Raw genomic sequence first — 23,902 nt, 5'->3', positions numbered from 1 at the left:
TCCAACAGTCACAGGTCCAGAGCAGGCGGGGGCAGGGGAAGATGCCAGAGACCAAAAGCAGGACCATCAGGATCCAGCAGGAGACCCCGAGCTCCCTCCTGCTGCTCCTGCCGCTCCTGCCGCTCCAGTAGCTGCTGCTGCTCCTGACAATCCCACAGCTCCTGCTGCTCCTGAAGGTCCCGCAGCTCCTGCTGCCATGTCCATGACGTGCTAAGTTTTTAGTGTTCTGGAACCATGCATTGGAATGTGAACAGAAGCAAGAAAATGGATACTCAGCACTACTGGGAACAATACTTTGTCATGCAAGAATCTCTCGCATTCCTACTTTGGAGAGAAGGCTTTGACAAGTTCATTAATTTGAATTTTTCTTACATAAGCACATCCACAGCTCAATTCTGCTGCCCTTAGAAATGTTGTCCATCTCTAAATCGGGCAGGAATATAAGCCACAACCCTTCACTTTATCCAAACGTGGTTACCTTTTGTTTGGAAGAGAAAGGAAAAAGGAGTGAAGCAGTATCACCCCGGAGCATGAAGGATGTTTGTCCCCCGAGAGGCTGGGGCGGGTCCCAGGTTGAGCTGGGTGTCCGTGCTGACTGCTTGATCTGTGAGGGGCTCCTAAGCCTTCGATACTTTTCTTTTCTGCAGGTTTGTAATCCCTGAGGCTCTCTAAAGCACAGGAGGCCTGGAGATTCCCCTGCCTGGTCTTTAGTGGTCCTGTATCAGGACATAATTCCGTGACAATTAAAGTGGCTTTCTAAGGCCAGTGCAGAGTGGTATACAGAGGCAGTGTCATCAATGTGAATATGAATACATATTAATGTATATGTAACTATATGAACAATGTATCTACATGAACATATATATATGTATTTATGAAGTCTATTTATACTGAGTATTGAAACAGGTTTCTCTTTAAAGAAGGACTGCTTTAGGATGAAGAGAGAATACAACCTGGAAAATTAGAAATCGTAGAACATCTGCCTTAGGAAGAAATGGTAAGAAGAAAGGAAGCAGGATTGAGAGAGAAAAATGCTTCTTGTTGAAATCTGTACACTGACATAAAAAAAAATATACAGCAATAGAGCACCTGAACTGTGAGTTTAAAGGCAATACAAACCATTCCACTAAATTTATACTTATTTGCCTTCTCCTTGAGCAGACTTGTACATGTATACAAGTATTTTACTCCCCAGTTTTTTGTTACGCAAGAAATAACTATGATTGGAAACAGGGAAGATGCTCAGAAGCGTTTCTCTTTGAAATCTACTAGGAAAATAGAGCTATTTAACATGTGTGGTATTTATCACATACGCTTTTCTACCAACAGTATGTATCCGCATATGGGAAATACTTGAAGAGAAAAACTCAAGAATGTCTCAGCTCCTTCCTCAGCAGAACCATGAGAGTCTCTCATCACCATCAATTGTCCTGCTCAAAGCAGAGAGTGTGGCATCATTGTGGGAGTAATGTGAGACCCTAACATTTTAGCAGACAGGTCAGCTACATAAGGCCTGCCATGAAGAAGCCGAAGAACCTGTAGGAAATTTACAGGGAGGGGTCGGAAAAAAAACACAAAGAGCAATTCTCTGAATCTGCTAATGCAGCTTTGAGGGGGAAAGGAAGCTTGAGGAAGGAATTAAGTGAGGGACTGTCATGGGAAATGGCAGGGAAGCTGAAATGAATGAGTTAATGAATTTAACATGGAGTTAACATTTTTAAAAAATTCTGTAATCCACGCTATATTGTTTTTTTACCTCTAGGTAAATTTAGTCTGAAAGCATCCCAAGACCTTTTGGGGATGGCATTTCTGCCAATATTTGCCTGCTCAGGCAGCATCACAAATAAAAAACAATGGTTTAATGTTACAGTGGGAGGCTAAGCATTCAAATAGGTGAGAAGGGATTAGCTGCCTTCTGGTTTTAAAGAGAGCTCTTAGAGCTTAATCCCCATGAGCTATTTGCTCCAGTGTTTTTAATGGCCCTTAATAGCTCAAGCCTGCTCTGAACACATATGCATGTATTTATATTTGTATTGATACATATTGCATGTATCAATTTCTATTCCCTAGCTGAAATTTGTGCTGTGAATTACCGTAGTAAGCTTTTGTCTAAAATGTAATCATCTAATTATGTGTTCTGGGAGATGGCATGGCTAGACTCATAGAGCACCAATTCGCGAGCATTTAATTTTTGTTTTTAATAAGAGACTCGGTGATTATGAGAAAAGGGATCTTTCTCCCGTTGGACAGGGAACGCAGTACTCAGACTTAAGTGATACTTTCAGGATTGGAATTTTCCTGGCCAGCTCCTCTGGGCATCTCATTAAGTGTTTCTAGTACTGCCGAGTAGTTTTGCCCTCTGACATGACCTTTAAAGGAATCCTGTTAGTAAATCAGAGGCTAAGAAGTCAAGCAACATGAACCTAATGTAACTACGCAACATCAAATAGTGCTATCAAGATGCAGTCTTTCCTTTTTTTTAAGGATAATACAAACCCCTGTGAAATCTCTTTTTCAGGTTCACTAAATTAGTAGTATTGTGAGCCAGCACTGATTCATCGCAATAATTTGGTGGAATCAAAGGAACTGGTGGAAGGCTCTGTGAGTAGCCAGGAGCCATAAAAAAGGATAAAATGGAGCCTGGATGGGAGCAGGTAGCCGCCTCCCATGTGCACAGGCTTTAAGAGGTTTGAACCATAGCATCACTAGTGTTTTCAACAGCTGAGTGTTACATGTCTCTTTTGATAATGAAGGCTCCATTAAAACTCCTTTTTGGCCCTCTGAGAGATGAATAAAAAACTCTTTAAACGTGGTGCATCTAATACTAAATGTCACATTTTACCGGTTGGCATGCATTTATCACTTCATTTCCCAGTACAGTAAACAACTCGTAACTCACCGGTTCCTTTGATTGGCAGCAGCCTTGGGCATTTCTTAACACTCACGTACTGTACTGCGTGGAGTCAAACTTCTGTAGTAATTGGCTTCAACAACAATAATCATAATAGAAATAATCATTCCAGAGTTAATCTCAAGGAGCCAAAAGAAGTAAGTCAAATATGGGGACAATAAATTATGGGGATTTCTCATTTAAGTAAGTAACAGGTTTAATAGCTTTCTCTAAGTACTGAGATCATTCAATTGAACATCTGCTTTCCAGCTGTGTATATTGATATATTACCAGGTTTTTTTCCCCTCTACCCTAAATGTATCCATAAGTTTTTAGGAGTTTCGCTACCTGACTTTTTGACAAAGCCTTGATTGTGAAAGATGTAAAAATGTCAAAAATTCCATCGGCTATATTATGCCCAGGGTATTATTTTTCAATTGACACCAAAGACAGATGTCCATGGACAATTAAACCATTCTCCAATCACACCTTGTTCCAGCTGGGATCAGAGAATTAAAAGGAAATAAGCCCTCATAATTTACTTATTGCCAGAGTTCCTATAGTTTCCTTACTGTTAACAGTCTTATTAAATAATTCTATCAATATGAAAGGTACATTGTACGTTGCACGAACTTCTCAAGTTGGCTTTTTTGTATTAAACTTAGTATTTCATCTTTTATAATAATTCATATACTGAGCAACTACTTTCAGAAAAATCCTGTTAGTTGGAGATTAGGATATCTTAAACTTGCTAAACCCCAAGTCAAGCCTTCGAGAGTTTAGCTGTAAAGCACCACACTGAAACAATCTGTACTAAAAACTGTGAGACTTGCCATTCAAAATAGATGTAACCCAACATCTTGTCTAATAGGGCAACATGGTCCATGTTCTCCCCTTCCAACGACAACAACAAAATCCCAAATAAGATGTTATCTTCTTCCAGTCAGCCTTTATCATTACTGTCACTATAGCAACTAAATAGCTCAGAGTTACAAACTAAACAAGGGACCAAATAACTCGAGCTTATGAGCCTCTGTGCTATCACTGTTCATAAGATCCTAATTCAGAAATGCTCAAGTCACGCTCACAAAGGAAAACCCATTATTCCCTCTTTCCCTGACCAAAAGTATGATTAATAAAAGAGCTTCACCATGTTCTAGGCTTTATGGATTAAACAGCTTAAGACGTGGGATGATGTAACCTGAGGGGACCATGTATTCATCCCAGTCCTCGGACACACTTCACGATGGCAGTCTGCTGGCTGGCAAAGTAATGTGCCAGGGAAAATGAGATATTGATTGGTTTAATTTTATTAAATGACACTAAAGAAACAAGGGTTGCTTTTCTTTTTTTTTTCTTTTTTTTTTTTTTTTTTTTTTGCTTTCCAACATATGTAATTAGGAGAATACTGTATATAAAAACATAAAGTAGGACAGATTTGGACTTTCCAAATGAGTTCTATCAATAATAGACCCCGAGCTACTGCAGCTTTTCAGATTCTTAAAAGAACAGTGTAATCTGTGAGATGTTTTCAAAATTCTCTATTATTTTTCAGAGCCATACATGTCCGGGTATCTAAACGCTTAAGAGGCATATCTGAGGAGAAAGGTTAACAATAATAATTATGATGTTAATAAGATTTGTATTAGTTAATAGTTTTTGCATACCTTATTACATGCCACTTGCCACATATTGTCTTTTTTTAATTGAACTATAGTTGGTTTACAACGTTGTGTTAGTCTCTGGCGTACAGTGTAGTGATTCAGTTATACATGTATATATATTCTTTTTCATATTCTAAGGCTACTACAAGATATTAAATATAGTTCCCTGTCCATGTACTATGTTTTTGAATTCACGGTATTTGTATGCCCGGCTTACAGAAAAGCATGTTGAGTCACAGAGAGAATAAATAACTTCCCAAGTTAAAGGAGAGGCAGAGCTAGGATTTGAACCTAGGCGACCCGGCTCCAAAGCCTACTCTCAACCACTGAGTGCTGCTCAAATTGTTTTCATGTTATGCCTCAAAGGCGCAACAGTGTGGCTAAAAATACGAAGTAATGTATATTTCTTGTTTTCCTTTCATTGCTATTTATTGAATGTGTTATCTTTTCTATTATAATTGCTTCTTCTTCATGTCAAATTTATATCTAATTTCAGCTCTGTGACTTTTACACCATTTTTGGCAAGATTATTGGTTACCTTCCATAAACTTGCATTTTTTAAATGGCAGCCATTGAACGCTTGTAGCTTTCAATGTCTATGCACTCAAATACCTAACATACCCAATCTAATATTACATTTTAGCTCTTTAAAGACAGCCCACCACCCCCTCTTTCCTGCCTCTCAGGTAAGAAACCTGCTGATGGAGAGATGACAGGCTGCATTCTCTCAATGTGCCCTGTTCAGAGGGTTTGTCCAAAACATAACAGAGCCACTAAATTTTTTGGTGATGAGCGCAAATCAGAAATGAAAGTATTGATTTCTGAGAGTAAATCTTAGCATGAGTGGAAGAGAGACAAACAGGCCGACAGAATCTCCACCCCAGCTTTTACATTGTATGACAATAAGAGAAGAAAATCAGAGTCAGGGATCTGATGCAGGGGGCTTCTCCGACAGGCAGATAACAAGGCTTTCTCTGTGGTTGACAGGGGACAAGTGGTACCAGGGCCTGCAGTCCCTATGACAGCAAGAGGCTCCCAGTGTAGTGGGGAAATCAGGGTAATAAATATGAGGGTTCTAGTGACATGTTGTAGGTATGTTACCATTAAAATTATACAGCGAGATAATGTATGAAGTCAGTTTGCTTCTCTGAAATATTCTAGATACACCCCTAGACACTCCACAGTCAACATTTTATTTTCTCCCTTCACAATCAACTAAGATGCATTTCATAAATAATAAAATCAATCAGATAATCCTTTGGTTTTTTACCTGAAAGGGTTAACTTTCTCCTTGTTAAAAAGTTCTGGAAACATGCTAAGCTATTCTACCCAAGGTACCAGTCATTCTAAGATCTAGAAGGGTTATCATCGGGAGAGAGGACCAACCACATCCAGGGTCAACATCGGAAGCTTAGAGGCAGGTGGGTGATGAGAAGTTACAGTACATTAAGTCCAGAAGGTTTCACAACTTAAATAAGAAGTGAAGTATGAAGAGTTCATGTAATGACAACACACTGTGGCAAGTTCTCTGTTAAAAATATGAGTCCAGGGGACATAGAGAACTGGTATTCCAGCAGGATGGAGGAAAGACAGCCAAGAAAGAAGGCAAAGCAGGATCAGGATGGCTTCTTGGTGGATATGACAACTGAGTTAAGTTTTGAATAATGAGGAGGAATTTTCCAGCCAAGGGACTGGGTGAGAGAGGTGATATTCTGCCCCAAGAGTCTGGCATAGCCCTTTCAAGGATCTTTAAATAGTTAAGCATGGCTAACTGCTAAAACTTCACAGGTCAGAAAAGTTGAATCTGCAGACTTTGGCAGATGCCAGGTCATGAGCAGACCTGGCCATGCTTTGCAGTTTAAATTTTATCCTGCAGGCACTGGGGAGCCACAGAGGGGTTTTAAGAGTCAAGTCACAGCTCTTTAGATTTTTCAGAGATTTGAATTTTTAATTCATCCTTCAGCAAGTGAACTCTAGGAAGGATCAGAGGCCGGACCAGCCTGAGACCCCAAGGACCAGTCACAATAACTCAGGTGAGCAATGATGCAGTGGACAGAAGACAGAAGCTGTGAGGTTCAGGAGGAAGAGATGCGGTGGAGCATGATGAAGAGTCCATAGTGATGGGACTTGCTCCCCTCTGGGTTGGGAGAGAAGGGGAAAAGCAACAGATTGGAGAGTGCAGTGGGGGGAAGCCCATTAGTCTAGGACACGAGGGTTTTCCAGATCCTGTTACTGAGCTCCTAGGCTGTAGTTGAAGGTGTCCACAAGTGGAGACAGCTCGCTGTGGGCAAACTAACGAATGCGTAGTGATGATGGACAGTGTATTCTAGGAAACTCATTGGAGGTTAACCAGGAGGAGTTTTAGCTTCTCAGAGAAAAGGACAAAGATGAAGATGGCATTTTCTCTCACTCCTTCTCTTGCCTTTTAAGTCAGAAGGAAGAAATCAGAGACTGAGTCTATAGTCAGTGTTCACTAGAGATGTACACCCTAAGAATAACCCTGGTCTTGTCATTCTGCCAAAATGTCGATTACAATTTTAAGTAACTTTTCTTTCTAGCTAGATTTTTCAGAGTAAGGATTGTGTCTTATATCATAGTAGTTCAGAAAGCGAGCAAAAAAAAAAATGTGTGTGAGGTAATCTTTAAAGATAATCTTCTCTAAGGCTGGTAAACTCCCTCAGCCTAAAGCAATGTGAATACAGCATTTCTAAGCTGTAATTATTCACAGAATATGATTTACTGAGCACATAAAATGTGCTAGGCATGGTTCTAGGGGTGGAGGATAGAGCAGTGAACAAAAAAAGCAGAATCTCTGTCTTTATGGAGTTTACATCTCAGGAAAAGAATAGATAAGAAGCAAGTACAGTGCATAGCATGTCAGATGATGGTAAGTGCTGAAGGAAAACATGAAGTGGGGAAAGGGGACAGAGGATCAGAAGGTGGCTGCAACTTTGGATAAAGGGGCCACGTCTGGTCTCCTTGAATAGGTGATATTTGAATAGGGAGCCAAAAGAGGCTGTGAGCAAGCCATGCAGGTACCTGGCAGTAGGCCTTCCAGACAGAGAGAGAAACATGGGCAAAGGTTTTGAGTCAAGGATTTGCCCAGGGAGCTTGATGGCCAGTGGGGGCAGAAGGTGTGTGAGCAGAGAGAATGAGAGGAGGAAAAGCAGGCTTCGGGAGCAGGGCGATGGGAGCAGCTAGGATGCTGAGGTCCAGCATGGCTTTTATTCTCAGTGAGGTGGGATCCGTCACAGGTGTTTAGCAGAGGAACTACATGGTCTGACATGTTTTCACAGCATCACTCTGGCTGCTGTGTCTTTGCGAATAGGGCTATGAGAGAGAGTGCAGGGGCCAGAGTACGGAGACAGTTGGGAAGCAGAGGTTTTTGCAATAATCTAGAAATGTGGGCAGCTCTGAACATGGACCAAGATTTTGACAGTGTAGGAAGGAGGTTAGAAGTGGTCAGTTTCTGGATAGACGATTAATGTTTCCCTGCTAAGGGACAGAAGCCCGATTCAAAGAAGAGCATGTGGTGACCGTGTTTGAAACCGCCTTAGTCCTCAGACCAGAATTTACAAGATCTGAGGGTGACAAGCTGGAGAGCCAGGAGATGTGATGTGTAGTCTGAAAGCCAGCAGGCTGGAGACCCGAGAAGAGCGATATTTCAGTCTGAGTCCAAAGGGTAGAAAAAAAGACCAATGCTCAGAGACAAGCAGTCAAACAGGCGTTTCCTCTCAGTCAGCTTTTTTGTTCTATTCGAGTCTCTGATTGGATACATCTCATTCACATTGGAGAGGGAAATCTGCTTTAATTGGCCTGCCTAGTCCAAATGTTACTTTCATCCAGAAACACTCCACAGACACACCCAGAGTGATGTTTGGCCAGATGTCTGAGCACCCCCATGGCCCAGTCAGGTTTACACACAAAATTAACCATCACAGATCCACCCCTTGTCAACTTGGCACCTATGTGCGTCTCCTTAAACTATACTTAATCTCCAAATAAGGACAACAACAAGGTCATAATTTTACCCAACATGAAACCAATATCCTGTGTGTTAACCGAAAACACTCGAACTCTTTTGCCAGAAGCGAAGGTAAAGTCCTTGAGTGATGTTTGCTCCCCTCCCTGACATTCCGTAAATAATTAGCTGTACTTAAACCCTGTGATATAATGTCAGTGCATCTTCCTTTACATGATCATGGAATACAGAGAGAAGAAAGCAAAGATATTTATTTTGTATGCACACGCACAGATTCACAACAAAATAAGGAGGAAATACTCAAAACAGTTACAGTCCTCATTTCTGTAACTGGCCATGTGGTCATAGCTGATATTAATAACTACCTTCTTCCAGTATTCATTCCGTATTCCCTTTGCCTTCAGCAAGCACTTCAACTGGTTGTGATTTTTAACTGGTGGGATGACTCAAACCTTCATTCTGGAAGAGTCTGGACCGTTCATAGTCCTGCCTGGATTGGGTTGCTAGGGCTTTCCATTACCTAATCACAGGGCATGGTAATCCTAGAGACACTGTAAGTGATCTCCTATGTTCCAGACACCCTCTTGCTTACTCCCGCTGTAGATGAGTCGTCCAATTTCCCTTTGGTGTTTAGAATTAATCTCTATAGTCAGCACAGTAAACCCCTTCTTTGCCTGTTAATCCAAAGGCATTAGGATCCCAAAGTGGCTAGGCTGCAGTCTTAATTTCCAGTTCAATGGAATCATCTCTGTGTCTCCTGATGGAAGTTCTTCCTTTGGAGTCAAGATCTCTAGGCCCACAGAACATTGTCAGGGAACAGGAGGCAGAAGTGTCGCCAGCAGGTTACTAAGGGTAGTAGCGAGTGGTGCCACTCTCATTTCCACACGTGACTCCTGGACCTGTGAAGCCTGGCTGTGGGAGAGGCAGGACTTTGTATCAGACACTGATTTAGAGCATACACGGCTTTCTAGAAAGAATCTTGCTCCAAACTTTCAAGGTATCGCCACTTAGCTGGCACTGTAACTGGGATTTTAAAAGGCTATTCAACTGTTCTGTTAAGCCAGCTGCTTTGGGATGGTGGGGGATACGGTAAGACCAGTGAATTCCATAAGCACGGGCCCACTGCCACCCTTCTTTGCTTTATTCAGATCTTCAGCTGATTGAACGATGTTCATCCATATAAGGGAGGGAAATCTGCTTTATTCGCTCCACCAATATAAACACTGATTTCATCTCAAAATACTCTCACAGACACACCCAGGGTCACGTTCAGCCAAATAACTGGGCAAACTTTATTCCAGCCTAGCTTTAAGAATGGATGTCCATGGCAAAGGGAACTAGACCAAACAGAAAAAGCTTCCTAATGAATGGAAGAAGGTATTTGTAAACAAGACATCTGATAGGGGGTTAATATCTGAAATGTACAAAGAACTCATACAACTCAACATCAAAAAACCCCAAACTGTCCAACTTAAAAAAAAGTGGGAAAAGAACATGAATAGACATTTTTTTCCAAAGAGGACATACAGATGACCAACAGGTACATGAAAAGATGCTCAATATCACTAATCACCAGGTAATGCAAATCAACAGCACAGTGAGATACCATCTCACACCTTGTCAGATGACTATCATCAAAAAGACAAGAAATAACAAGTGTTGGAGAGGATGTGGAGAAAACGAAACCCTTTGTGCTTTGCTGGTGGGAATGTAAATTGGTGCAGCCATCCATTATGGGAAACAATATAGGGATTCCTCAAATATTTAAAATAGAATATCAGATTTAAAATAGAACTACTATATGATCAAACAATTCCACTCTTGGGTATTTATCCATAGAAAGTGAAAAAAATAACTCAAAACCCTATAAGCACCTCTATGTTCATTGTAGCACTGTTTACAATAGCAAAGACATGGAAACAATCTAAGTGTCCATCAGTAGATAAATAGATAAAGAAAATGTGATCTATCAATCTATCTATCTATCTATCTAGACAGATAGATAGATAGATAGATAGATAGATAGATAGATAGATAGATAGATAATGGAATATTATTCAGCCATAAAAAAGAATGAAATCTTCTCATTTGCAACATCATGGATGGATCTTGAAGGCATTACACTAAGTGAAATAAGTCAGACAGAGAAAGACAAAAACTATATGATTTCACTTACATGAGGAATCTTAAAAAAACAACCATAGCAAAAACAACAAGTGAGCTTATAGATACAGAGAACAGATTGGTGGTTACCAGAGGCAGGGGGTAGGGAGTGGGTGAAATGGGTGAAGAGAGTCAAAGGTACAAATTTCCAGTTATGAAAAAAATAAGCCATGGGGATGTAATGTACATCATGGTGACTCTAGTTAATAATACTATATTGTATAGTTGAAAGATGCTAAGAGCATAGAGCTGAAAATTTTTCATCACAAGGAAAAAAATGATAATATGTATGGTGACAGATGTGAACCAGACTTATGGTAGTGATCATTTCACAACATATACAAATATCAAATCATTACATTATACAGATGAAACCAATTGGATGTGCATTTAAACAGGCTTGTTAAACCACCTTTAGTAAAGGTAGAGTTTATTCCAGAACAAACTCGATTCTGGAATTTGGGTCCAAGCATTGCCCTAAGCTCACAGTATGGAGTAGATTAATAAATTGGAGAGAGGATCTCAACATTTTAGTGCATCCTGTTCTGTCACCATAACCCCAGGGCAGGACAGAATGAAGGAAGTAGGAAGTCAGAAAGAACTTACTTACACAAGCTTGCTCCTTGGGAGGCAACAGCAACGAACTGAGCAGCACATTACCTAGTAGAGAGGCTGTCTCTTTCCATACTGGATAGTGAGTGCAATATTCAAAATGCAGCTAAAATTTTTGATTTTTAGCACAGAAAGGATATTTGATTCTGAACTCACATAATGGTTCTGGAAAATACAGTACTATAACCTCTAGATGCTGACCTTGATGTTACATTTACTGCTTTATTGGCACCAACCTCCATTTGATAATCTACCAACAGATGGTCAGGGTATCTTGGTATGCGTTCTAGTCCCTTGTCTATTTCTGCATCATTTGACAGGATACTTCTGAGGCAGCAAAATTTAGCTGACGATGTTATGGTTCATTGTTTCCAGCAATGGTTTTGGCTTTATCTAGAATTCTTTGATTCAAACTGACATATGACACTAATCTTATTCAACCTGATTGTCAAACAATAAGGATGTGACAACTCTGTAAACTTTCAAGAGCTATTGTTGTCTTCCATAGTGTGCATTTCAAGGGTGCTGTCATGCCATGGCTAGTAAACAAGAATATTTAGAGAGCTGATTTTAAAATGTTATGAAGGTTAGCGATCTTTTGAATTAGAGGCATAAAACTGAACAGTATTTTAATACTAGAGCACTGGATTCCTGGCAAATATTAAAGTGTTATCAAATGTATCATTCATTTATAGATAAATGGTGGCACACAGATATTTGTCACAATTTTTAATGGTAGTAAATTATCATTCTAGTACTTGGAATAGTTCCACTGTAACACACAAGAATAATGGAGAAATTCAAAGCCAAAAATTGTTTGGGTTTTATATACTGTAATGAAACATTTGGCAGAATTTGGTATATATATATGATTCCAGAGCCCTTGTAAAGAAATATCGCAAAAATAATTTGGCAATATGGATTACAGTGGGTGAAACTTCACATTTGTCCTAAGAATTCAATTTTTTTACCTGATGAAGTATAAGAATTATGGACTAAATTTTAAGTACCAAGATGATTATTACAACATTTTATATAAAAACAGAAGCAGAAAGTAGGTTTAATTACCAAATATTTGAATAAATTATGGCATATTAAAATGAATTTTAATGCAATGAATATCATAAACCAGTTACATAGTGTTTCCAAAATATTGAAAAATAAGAGTACATATAATTTCTATATGTATATGTATAAAATGTATATGTATATGTATAAAGTGTCAACAATTTATCTTTTTAAAAGGAATTGATGTGTTCAGTCAGCAGAGAACAATGTGTCTTTGATGGTGGGATTACCAGAGCTTTTTATTTCTCCTTTTTTGTTGAAGTTTTGCCAGTTTGTACAATGACGCATACAATGCAATTAGAAAAAAATCCATAATAGTTTAAAAAATAAAGCATGAAAATATTTTAGTCATTAATTCTGTGCCATTAATAGAGTCTGCTACAGTGTGCATTTCCAGGGTGCTATCATGTTGTGGGTAGTAAACAGGAAAGTTTTGAGAGTTGACATAAAAATGTTGTGAAGGTTAGTGATCTTTTGAATTGAGTGCCTACAACTGAGCAGTATTTTAATACTAGGGAATTATAGATATTTTGATAATCTAAGATTTTCAATCTTATTGATAGATGAATACACGCACCTAGAAAGATCTCCTGAGTTTTACTTGCTTAAGAACAAGTCTTATTATGAAATCTAGCAAACCATAAAGATGCCTCCTCTTATGTACTTTTTAGGAATTTAATAATTAAGTGAGGAACTATTTCTCTCTTTGGAAGTTCCCATGGGAGTTAAGCAATTCTCCTAGGGATCTAATCAGACTGCTGTCTCAGTACCATCTGAGTTTGAATGACACTTGCACCAGAGTCACAAAATAGAAAATAAACAAACACACAACTTTGAGTCAATAAAAACCAAGCAGAGGAAATGATTATTCCCAGTGAAGTATCAGATATGCTAACAAAGGCAGACATGATGACAGCTTCTGTGAAGGTTTACCTTTTCGAAGTCATCTACTAAACTGAAGACATTTGAATGACATTCTCCTCACATCTATCTCAATAAGAATTTTGCTCTGTGTAATGTACTAACACATACTGAGAAATGTTTATTGACATGGTGTGTTTCTTTATTTAACAAGTCAGGCAATCATTTTACTTCAGTCTTTTTGTGTAAAGTGTGGGACTACTTCATTTTCATCACTTAAGAGTTTACTAAGATTTCACTGTCTCCGAGGGTGTTGTTTTAACTTCATTATTGCTTGATCAGGTTTCCACTTCAGTGAATTCTTCATTGAAACCCAACAGCCTAAATAACAGTAGGAAGGAACAAAGCTCTGATGCTGGCTGAGTCTTCAGTCTTTGTTTCTTATGAGATGTATTAAAAGGACTAGGCAGATAACGAGTCAGAGTTTCAACTCCATTCCTTTTTTGTTAGGTGCATTTGATACTGAAGCTTAGGAAACAAATCGATAAAGAAAATACAAAATAGTGTTAAAAGCTTTAAAAAGTAAAATAGGAAAATTGTGCTGCATTTGTAAGTTTTACCAAAAACAATTCTTCCAATTAAGGATCTGACACCATTCAAACTAAGCTTTATTTAAAACTATAGTGTGCCACAATAAATTTGAGGTTACACTGGTTCATTTGTTAACAGTTTCAATGCCATTGACACCATCAAGCAGACTAGTGACATCAGAATGATTTACTTAATAAAAAGATTTTTGCTTTCTGATACAATATTTTTGTGATGTATTTATGAAGTAATTTCTTTCTGAATTACACAATCACAGCAATCTGCAGCCTAAATCAATCCCATTTAATGACAACAAAACCAATCGATTAAATGACATTAAAAGGTTTTTATCAGTTGAAGTAGGTCAGGCCTAGAGACATGATCTAGCTCCTGGGGGATCAGAAGTCTGTTCAATTATTTTCAATTTTAATATGTTTACACTATTCTGTGTAATTAATAAAAACATGCATTCTATAAAAGGGATTTCTAACTCCCGTCCCATTTATCAGAATATGGTTGCAGAATTAGGGAAAGAAGTTTGTTGCAGGATAGTCTTGTGTCAGAATCCTATGACGGCCCACTAGTCTCACATGTTCCATAAATCTCTCTGATGATGTCTTCCCCTTTATAACATTAACATGACCACAAACACCACCAGTTATTAAGAACACAATTATGTCTATGTGAGATAATAGGAAATGTGTATTAGCCTCCATTTCCAGCTCCTAGCACAGAGATCCTAAACCCTTGTAATTTCCTGGGTGATAGGAGTGCCTTTTGTTCTAATGAGACAACTCAGAGGTGGGGGTGGTCTCTGGATGGCTTCTGAATGAGAGCTAGTCACCAGAAAGACCAAGTCATGGTTAGAAGCTTGGAATTTTCAGCGCTGCCCTCCATTCTCTTGAGAAGAGAGAAAGGCTGGAAGTAGAGTTAGTGGTGGATCATGCCTATTGATGAATCCTCCATTAAAGTCCCATGGATTTCGGAGAGCATCCAGATTGGAGATCACAACTACACACAGAGAGGCGATGTTCCCCACAGGAACAGAAGCTCCTGCACTCAGGCCCCTCCCAGACCTTGCCCTACGTATCTTTTCATCTGGCTGTTCATCTGTATCCTTTATTATATCTAATAAACTGGCAAATGTAAGTATTTCCCTGAGTTCTGTGAGCTGCTATAGTAAATAATCAAGCTTGAGGAAGGGGTCATGATAACCTCCAATTTTTAGCCAAATTGGATCCAATGTGTTGCATGCAACATGCTACCTCCAGTACAGCATCTTATCCCTTAAAGTAGGACATGCGTTACGGGCAACCCAAGGACCTAGTACTTGAGACAGATATCTCTAGTGTGTGTGCTGGGGAGTAGTTTCCTGGGGCCGAGCCCTTAACTTGTGGGATCTCCAAGTATATAATCTGTGTCAGAACCCAGTTAAATCGTAGGACACACAGCTGGGGTTGCACAATTGCTTGTTGTGGAAAAAAAACACACACACACATATGTGGTGGCAGGACTGCCACGGGTGGGGTAGTATTATGAGAGTCAAGGAGAGAAACACAGGTGGAAGGACAAATAGAAAACTGAGCTTCCCCCAAATAGTCTGGGACTGCACTAAACTCTTTTCAGAGAACTGGAAGTCTATAACGGTCCTTATTAGGAAAGGACCAAACACGGGCATGGGTAGCAGATACCCGAAAGCAATTCACTCTGAAATACCAGTGCGGAAGTTGTGCAGGGGTGGAGGTGGGGTGAGGATGATGTCACCTTCTTGGGGGTGTGTGTCTGGGCTCCTGAGGCAGGTGTGAGATGAAGACTTGAGTGCAGGGAGCATGTTTGGGAGGTAATCCCAGGAAGCATGAGCCAGAGGTTGGGGACAGACAATAAGTGTGTAACTACTGGGGGCAACTGGAGCTCAGTTCACCTGAGGACCCTTTGAGGATTCATGTAGAAACCCCCAGAACTGTCCCTCACTGTCAATATTTTCCAAGATTCTCATGAGTCTTTTTTTGATGGTTGCATCTGAGTGTACTAAATCTCTGCTGTGTACAGGCTGCCCTGCCCTTGGGCTCAGCCAGGTCCCATGGTGCTGGATGAGGCTCCCAGGGGGAAGAGTGGAGAAGTGCAGGAGCTCATGGTCAGAGGCTGTCAGGGCGTAGGGGAACCCTTCACCTTGGTTCAGTCTGAACTCAAAGGCAAGCTGAGGGGGCATGGAACAAATTAGCAGGAGAAACTCATGGCATAAATTATCCGAGGTATGTTTTTAAAGGAAAAGGTATGGGGAATGAAGTAATCACATGGTAGAATATTTTTACTTCATTTACCTTCAATTTCCAAAAAAAAAAAAAAATTAAGATAGTAGGAAAACTAGCTTCTAAGTCAGAAAGATCTAGGTACAAATTCTAACTACTTCTAATTGTAGCTGTGCAATCCTGGTAACCATATTTGACATCTCCATAATTATTTCTTTTTTTCTAAATTGAAGTACAGGATACCACTTATATGTGGGGCGGGGGGGGGGGGGGAAACACAAACAAACCTGTTTACACCAGAAACAGACTCACAAGCAGAAAACAAATTTATGGTCACCAGGGGGAAAAGCGAGTGGGAAGGGATAAATTGGGAGTTTGAGATTTGCAGATATCAAATAAACTACTATATATAAAATAAACAACAAGGTCCACCATTATTTCTTTTTTTAATTTTGTTTTTTTTTTAATTGAAAAGTAATTGATTTACAATGTTAACTTCAGGTGTACAACAAAGCAATTCAGTTACACATATACATATTTTCAGATTCTTTTCACTTCTAAAATTTTGTTTTTTCATGCTTTCTTAATAAATATAGTAAGACAATGTAAAACTTCTCTGCAGTTTTTCATCCCCTGCTATGAACTGAATTGCATCTCCCTAAACATCATACACTGAAGCCCTAACCGCCACCGCCACCGCCACCACCACCACCCCTCGCACCATTGTGACTATATTTGGAGACTGGGTCTGTAAAGAGGCAACGAAGGTTAAATAAGGTCATAAGGGTAATGTCCCGACCCAAGAAGAGCAAGAGACAGCTGAGCTGTCCCTCTCTTTGCCATATGAGAACACAGCAAGAGGGGGGACATCTACAAACCAAGAGTCCTCACTAGAAACCAAATTGGCTGAAAAACCTCGATCTTGGACTCCTAGCACGTAGAGCAGTGAGAAAGTCAATGTCTGTTGTGTGAGCCACTCCGGGTGCGGTATTTCATTGTGGCAGCCAGAGCAGACTAAGATCTCCCTTTTCCAAATCTACACACATGGCGTATACAGTGTGGCAGCGTCTTAGTCTACTCAGGCTGCTATGGGGCAGCACCACAGCCTGGGCAGCATGAAACAACAGAAACTGATTTCTCACAGCTCTGGATGCCGGGACTCCAACCAGCACGGCCATTTCCAGAGAGGGCTCTCGTCCTGGCTCACAGGCACCTCGTGGCTGTGTCCTCTCACGGTGCAAGGGGCTCTGGACCTCTGCAGTCTCTTTCCTAGGGGCACTAATTCCATTCGTGTGAGCTCCACCCTCGTGATTCAGTACCCCCCCAAAGTCCCATCTCCTGATACCATCACCTTAGGGTATTAAGATTGTAACATGTGAACTGAGTGGGGCACAAACATTCAGACCATAGCAGGAGGTTTTGACGTAAGTGGGGAAGATGATTTTTACTGTAGTTTAGTTTTATTTGTTTATATGAGAGATGTCTAGGCTACTTCAGAATTGTATTATCACTGCCACCTTCTACTAAATTGTAGGTTCTGCTCAATTGGTCTTTTCACTTGCTGCGGGGTTTTTTTTTTGTTTGTTTGTTTGTTTTTGTTTTTTTTTTTGTTTGTTTGTTTTTTGTTTGCTTGCTTTTCTTGGAGCACCTTTAGCTTAATTACCTTTTAAATCCAACTTTATGCTGCAAATATTTATCCCAGCTCACACACTCCTAAATAGTTCAGATTCCTACCTCTATGATGACACGCGGTTTTATTTAATCTAAGATGCTTTAAAACCATAAGAATCTACTTTAACTTTTGTAGTGTATAAATACTATGCTGTAGATTTGACATATACAGAGTTCCTCATTTCTAAATTTTATTCCTGTATCTATTTTCTCTTACAATAGCCTCTAAACTAACTACTAATTAATTACACAAACATGTATTAAGTAACTGTTAGGTCCTAGGTCCTCTCATAGGTAGCGGGGACACAGAGGATAACCCTCACCTCTCCCCTCTCCCTCCCCACTAAGAGCTAACCGTCTAGTGGAACACGCAAACGGACTGTTACAGTTCAGGGTAAAAAATAAATGGTAGGAATCTAAATACGTTGCTTTTTTAAGTGAAACACATCTGGGCAGAAATAAACCGCTTCAGGACAGAGTCTGCAAAGTGTTTCACTAGCCTTATTTTCTCATATTGAACACTGGAAACTTGATACTAAAGAGGGAGTCAGCCCTGGTTATAGAAGTTAGAAGGCTTTTGTTTGCTTGTGTGAGTATTTATCTTTTGTCTCAGGGCTCTGTAAAGGTGACACGATGATTTGTTGACAATGAATCAGCACATGCTCTGCAATGACAACCCTTTTACAACCTCCTGTGTGTATGAAATACACACCCACAGACAGCAAACTGGAAAGGATGTGTAGGAGATTCTCATATCAGTGGGTTCTTCTCTCTCAACAGGAACAGATAATAACTCTTAACCAGTGCAGCTACAGGGATAAAAGATTCCCCCCTTCCCCATGTGTCCCACATGGCTCCCTCCCTACGCCGTCTGCCTTGACATGTGCACACCAGCGCTTGGAAAAGACTCCAGGGGCCTGATGCACAGATAAGCTTCGGATGCTCACCCCCTGCTCCTATATGGATGCTATTCAATTCAAAGTGTAAATTTTAGACACACACTACTGTATATGAAATAGATAAACAACAAGGACCTACTGTATAGCACAGGGAATAACAGATAATGGAAAAAAGCTGAAAAGGAAAAATATATATGTAAAAATATACACACATATATATATAACTGAATCACTTTGCTATACACCTGAAATTAACATTGTAAATTAACTATGCTTCAATAAAAAAAATTTAAAAAGAAAAAAATGTAGGAAAAAATTGTAAATAGGGCTAAGTTCCAAAAGTGGAGTTAAGAAAAGTTCAGCGTGACCTTATTTTTCCTTGATCACTATAACAACGCATTTTTAAAGTTCTGTTGAACTATATTTTACATACCATACAACACACCCATTGAAAGTGTACAATGCAGTGAGTTTTAATACATTTGTGGAGTAGCCATCATCACAATCCACTTCTTGAACACTTTCATCGCCCCAAAGCATTTCCTCATGCCCATTTTCAAGCAGTCCCATCTACCATTCCCTCACTCTCGGCCCCCATCAATCACTGATCTGTTTTCTTTTTCACAGATTTGACTTTTCCAGAGCTTTATATAGATAGACTCATACAAAGTATAGTAATTTGTGTCTGTCAATGCTGTTGTTGTCTTTTTATTTTGAAATAACTATAGATTCACAGAAAGGTGCAAAAATAGTACAGGGAGGTCCCATTTACCTGCACCCTGTCTTCTTCAGGAGTATCCTGTGACTATAGCACAAAGCCAAAATGAGAAATTAACAGCAACTCAGTGTGTGCATAGTTCTAGGCCATCTCACAACGTGTTAGAGAATGTACGTAGATTTGTATTACATGTGTGGATTTTGTCATTTTGAGAATGTTAGACAAATGAAATCACAATATGTAACTTTTCATACCTTAATTATGTACAGTTTATTGACTATTAATTATGCCTTAAGAAGATGTTAAAATGGGGTTGGGCAAAGCACTTACGTACTCAAATGAGAAGGACGTTGCTTTACACTTTTGAGGAAGTAGTGATTATCTGGATGTAAAATCCCTTTTGCCTCGGCTCTCCATAGAGCAAGGCTGACACAGATTCTGTTTGTAAAAGTATAATGCATAAGCAGAATAATAAAAATTATTCAGGAATGACAGAAGTAACTACTTGTAGAAGTTGTAACAATAACCCCGCAAGCCGGTTTAGGGGGAAAGCACCCCGTTTATTGAACCGTTTCAGCAATCTTTCAGCAGCTCATTAGATGTGCCCAGCAACATTTCAGCAACCCACAGGAAGTGCCCAGTCCATGGGAGGAGTGCCAGGTGGAGAAAGGTGATGGAGCGCAGGATTCCTCCCCTGGCCTTCCCTCTTGCCAGAGGGCTGGGGGGCGGTTGTGGTAAAGACACAGCCTCAGGTCATCCCATTACCTTTCGCTGGAGAGTGAGTTATTCTGATTTATCCAGTGTTCTTGGTATATCTCTGTATAAATATTTAGCGATTGCTCCAGGCATTACATTATACACACATAACTTACCACCACTTACTAGTGTCATCTTTTTCACCAGTTTGAATAAAGTCTAGAAACTTTCCTTTTCTTTTAGTTCCCTTACTCTTCCCATTTATAATACCATTGTCTTCAACTATTAGCTCCAAATACACTGAGAACCACATCAAATAATGGTAAATTTTCTGAGTTGTAGACTTCAGCATCTGGTCTGGGATCCATGAAGCAGAAAAAAACCCAAACCCAAACCAAAAAAAAAAAAAAAAAGAAAGAAATCCGGGGAACTTACCACGCAGTCTTTTTTTGGGTCCTGAAGTGTCTAATCAGTCTTCCTTCTTACTTTTTCACAACAACTTTCAGAGTGTATCTGTGTGTGTGTGTGTGTGTGTATGTATGTTTTATATATCTCAGATAAATATATATTTTTTATATATCTCATATATATATGTTTTACGTATCTCATGTATGTTATATATATTTTATATACGATAATATATATAATATACATTTACATATTTATAGGAAATGTATATTTATATCTCCGGGTTTTTATCTGTTGTAAGTGTGAGGAATAGAAAGAAACCCTTCGTTCCAACTTGTCGCTGCCCTCTCTCACTACGTTTTAGTTGTTTTATGTGTCTGTTTTATCTGTATTGCTAAATTACTATAGAATCATAGGATTTTCAGGCAGCGGGCATAAAGTTTATAAATTTATTTAAAAAATACAGCACAGTTTTAGAACATTGGGTTCAATGCTGCCCCGGTTGCTGGTGCCCAGATGGTGGTCAGTGTGCTGTGTGACTGCTCCAGGTCCTCCCCTCACTCTGACACCCCCTCATTACTGGGCTTAGCCACTGCTCACGCATGTGCTTAGCATACAGCCTTTAAATACTGTGACCCAATGCTCCATCTCTGCAGAAATCTATACTCCGGTCGAATCGACTCTTCAAATTGTTGTTTGTGATTATGTGAGTTTATAATCTTTTTTCTCTCTGTTTTGATAATTCCCCAAGAGACAGTTTTTCTTGAAATCTCGCTGTATAAATTCACCTTATTGTTTCCTTCCTCAGCTGCTGTCCTTGAAGTTTCCTCACACTCGGAGCCAGCTCCACCTGTCGGTCCCTCAGCCTCGCCTTCCCTTTCCGCTCATCGACCCCCTTTCCACATCTGTCTTCTGCTACGAACACCACTGGACCAGTTCCAATTTGAGCTACATTCACTCCGCACGCCCCCTACCTCCCACTCTAACCCCCTTTCTCCTAACATCCCCCACCCTCCCCGTCACATACTTCACTCACCCCAGGAAAGGAAAACGGTTCAAAAGTTTTCATTTTGGAAAGGTGAAACTTTCCTGTTGCTGGATTTGATTTCCACCTGCCCCCACTTGAAGAACTCAGCAGGAGGAGTGACGTCTTGGTATTCCAACACAGATCCCTAGAGGGGCCGTGCACAGGGACACAGATAAACCTGGAGGATGTAGTCTATCAGACTCTGTATTTCTAGCACATGTTTCTTTCTTCCAGGACATTCTCCTCCTTTCAAGACTTAAGTAAGCAAGCTTCCAAATTTAACAATTATTGATATTAAGTATACTAAAAATACATTCTGACTTTTAAAAGTACAATTTGAGCCTAATTCATTTATAAGTTCTAGACAAAACAACTAGAAATGGGGTTAATTATTGAACTGTTCAGGTTAATAAAGGAAATCTTTTCTAAAAATAATAGCACACGTCAGAGATGAGCAAATACAGTCACTTACTCTAGGAAGGGATTTCAAGGCATCAGCTACTGACCTGTGCCCCTTCAGTAGGGATACATTAATATTGACTGTCTCATGTGGACCAGTGCTCAGTTTATTAGAAAATTCAAATTAAAGTTTTCATTCCTTAACAACACGTTCATACTGTATAGCACAGGGAACCATACTCAATACCTTGTAGTAACTTATGGTGAAAAAGAATATGAAAATGAATATATGTATATTCATGTATGACTGAAGCATTATGCTGTACACCAGAAACTGACACAATGTGGTAAATGGATTATACTTTAATTAAAAAAAAAAAGTTTTCATTCCTTATTATATAATCAGAAAATAATAAACTCTAGCCACAGTTATTACTCTAGAACATGCAGAAGTATTTAAAAGTTTATATTTGGAATCTCATCAAACATAAGGCCTATTATTACATGTAATCAACTTTGCTGAAGTAAATACTTATCCCTTACAAACAACTATTGAACACAACCTGTGATGAATAGATTCACCTCTGAGGTGGTTATTCATCCTGGCCTACATTAGTATCGCAGTAAGTTTCCACTGTGCATTTCAGTTAAAGAGAATCTTTTAAAAGCCTCTCACACCATAACACCGTTTCAGACAACTTTGGCTTCAGCTCTTCATTTTATATTTATTTTTTGTGTATGAGGCCACGTTCTTCAGTGATAGAATGATACTCTTTTTATGTGAGGTGCGCCCTTCCATCTGCTGCTGCAGGCAATTACACAGCAGCTCTCCTGGGGCCCCTTGACCCCTTGTTAGAATGTACCCACTCTTCCCACCCATCGGTCGCCAAGTGTTCACTACCTGTGGAGTCTTGATGACACAGCTCAGTTCTGCATGTCAAATAGTCACTTTAGTCCTATTAAATTCTCATTGTGTGACATTCTGGACCACTGATGAAAGCTGGAAAAAGCATTACTTCCATTATGGGGTTTAATAGTATGGCTTTTTGACACAAAGCAAAAATAAGTATTCCAAAGTTGTGTTGCATGGTTGTTTTCTCTCTTAAAAAATAATCTTCTGACAGTGCAGCGTTTTCCTGTCTCAAACGCCATAATAAATAGGAATTTGACCACAGTGGTTAATATAGCAGCTCCATGGACTGAGATACTGAGGTTTCATTACTGACTTCGCACCAGGAATTAGACCTGCCAGGACATTTCACTGATTAAAACTTGATTAATTGCCTGTTAACGTGTCAGATTTTACTCACCTTGGCAAGGGCACTAACCATGAAGAACAGATGAAAGGAATGCTAAAGGAAATGCCAGTGGTAGCCCAGCAGATCCTTACCCAGTTCCCATCCTGTGGGTTAAACGATTTAGCAGAATTTTTATCAGATGTTTCTTAGAGTGAATAATGCCACAGACACAATCAAAGGGAAAAAACTAACCTTTTATATTTGAATTCAAAACACGCAATTTTAATCTTTTTGTGTGTGTTGTAATATCAAGTAATGTAATGGCCCAGATTGTGAGAGAGGACGATGTCTTGACATAGGAAATAGACTTAGCCAATAAGTTATTTCAAGTCAGACTATTACTCAGGATGTGTTCAATGGTTAAACAGCAGCTAGGAACGGTGGGTGAGCAGCTACACACCGCAGGTTCTCATTGCTAGAAGGGCACGGCCATTTGTGTGTGAATAAGTGAGCTAGTGAGACTCTTTGGGCCTTCAGCACAGCGATGTCAGGTTCACAGTGACCCAGAGCATAAGGTCTAAATTAAAGGCAAAATTTCACACCTTCTTTTTCAAATCAAGTCTCACACTTCTTTTCTCAACTTTATTCCTCCCTCCTGCCCTCACGCTGTTTTAGGGAGACATTCACACAGACATACCCAGTGCTATCGTTTTGTCCATGGTCTTCAAGGAACATGCCTTTTTTCCTGGTAAGCTGCGTCATACTGGCA

The 23,902-nt window shown here is 39.6% G+C and overlaps 1 protein-coding gene across 1 annotated transcript in view; it reads right to left on the bottom strand.

The window, feature by feature from the left end:
• Positions 1 to 4,227: 4,227 nt before the first annotated feature.
• The window catches only part of LOC141574330 (uncharacterized), a 58,651-nt gene continuing 38,976 nt past the window's right edge, over positions 4,228 to 23,902 (bottom strand). Inside the window, exon 6 of the mRNA XM_074349091.1 lies at positions 4,228 to 13,768. The gene's annotated coding sequence lies outside the window, so the exon portion shown is untranslated. The remainder of the gene's footprint in view (positions 13,769 to 23,902) is intronic.

The sequence above is a fragment of the Camelus bactrianus genome, chromosome 21 (assembly GCF_048773025.1).
Source record: "Camelus bactrianus isolate YW-2024 breed Bactrian camel chromosome 21, ASM4877302v1, whole genome shotgun sequence".
Classification (NCBI taxonomy): domain Eukaryota; kingdom Metazoa; phylum Chordata; class Mammalia; order Artiodactyla; family Camelidae; genus Camelus; species Camelus bactrianus.
The sequence above is the reverse complement of the archived record's forward strand: the minus strand, read 5'-3'. Positions and strand labels throughout refer to the sequence as shown.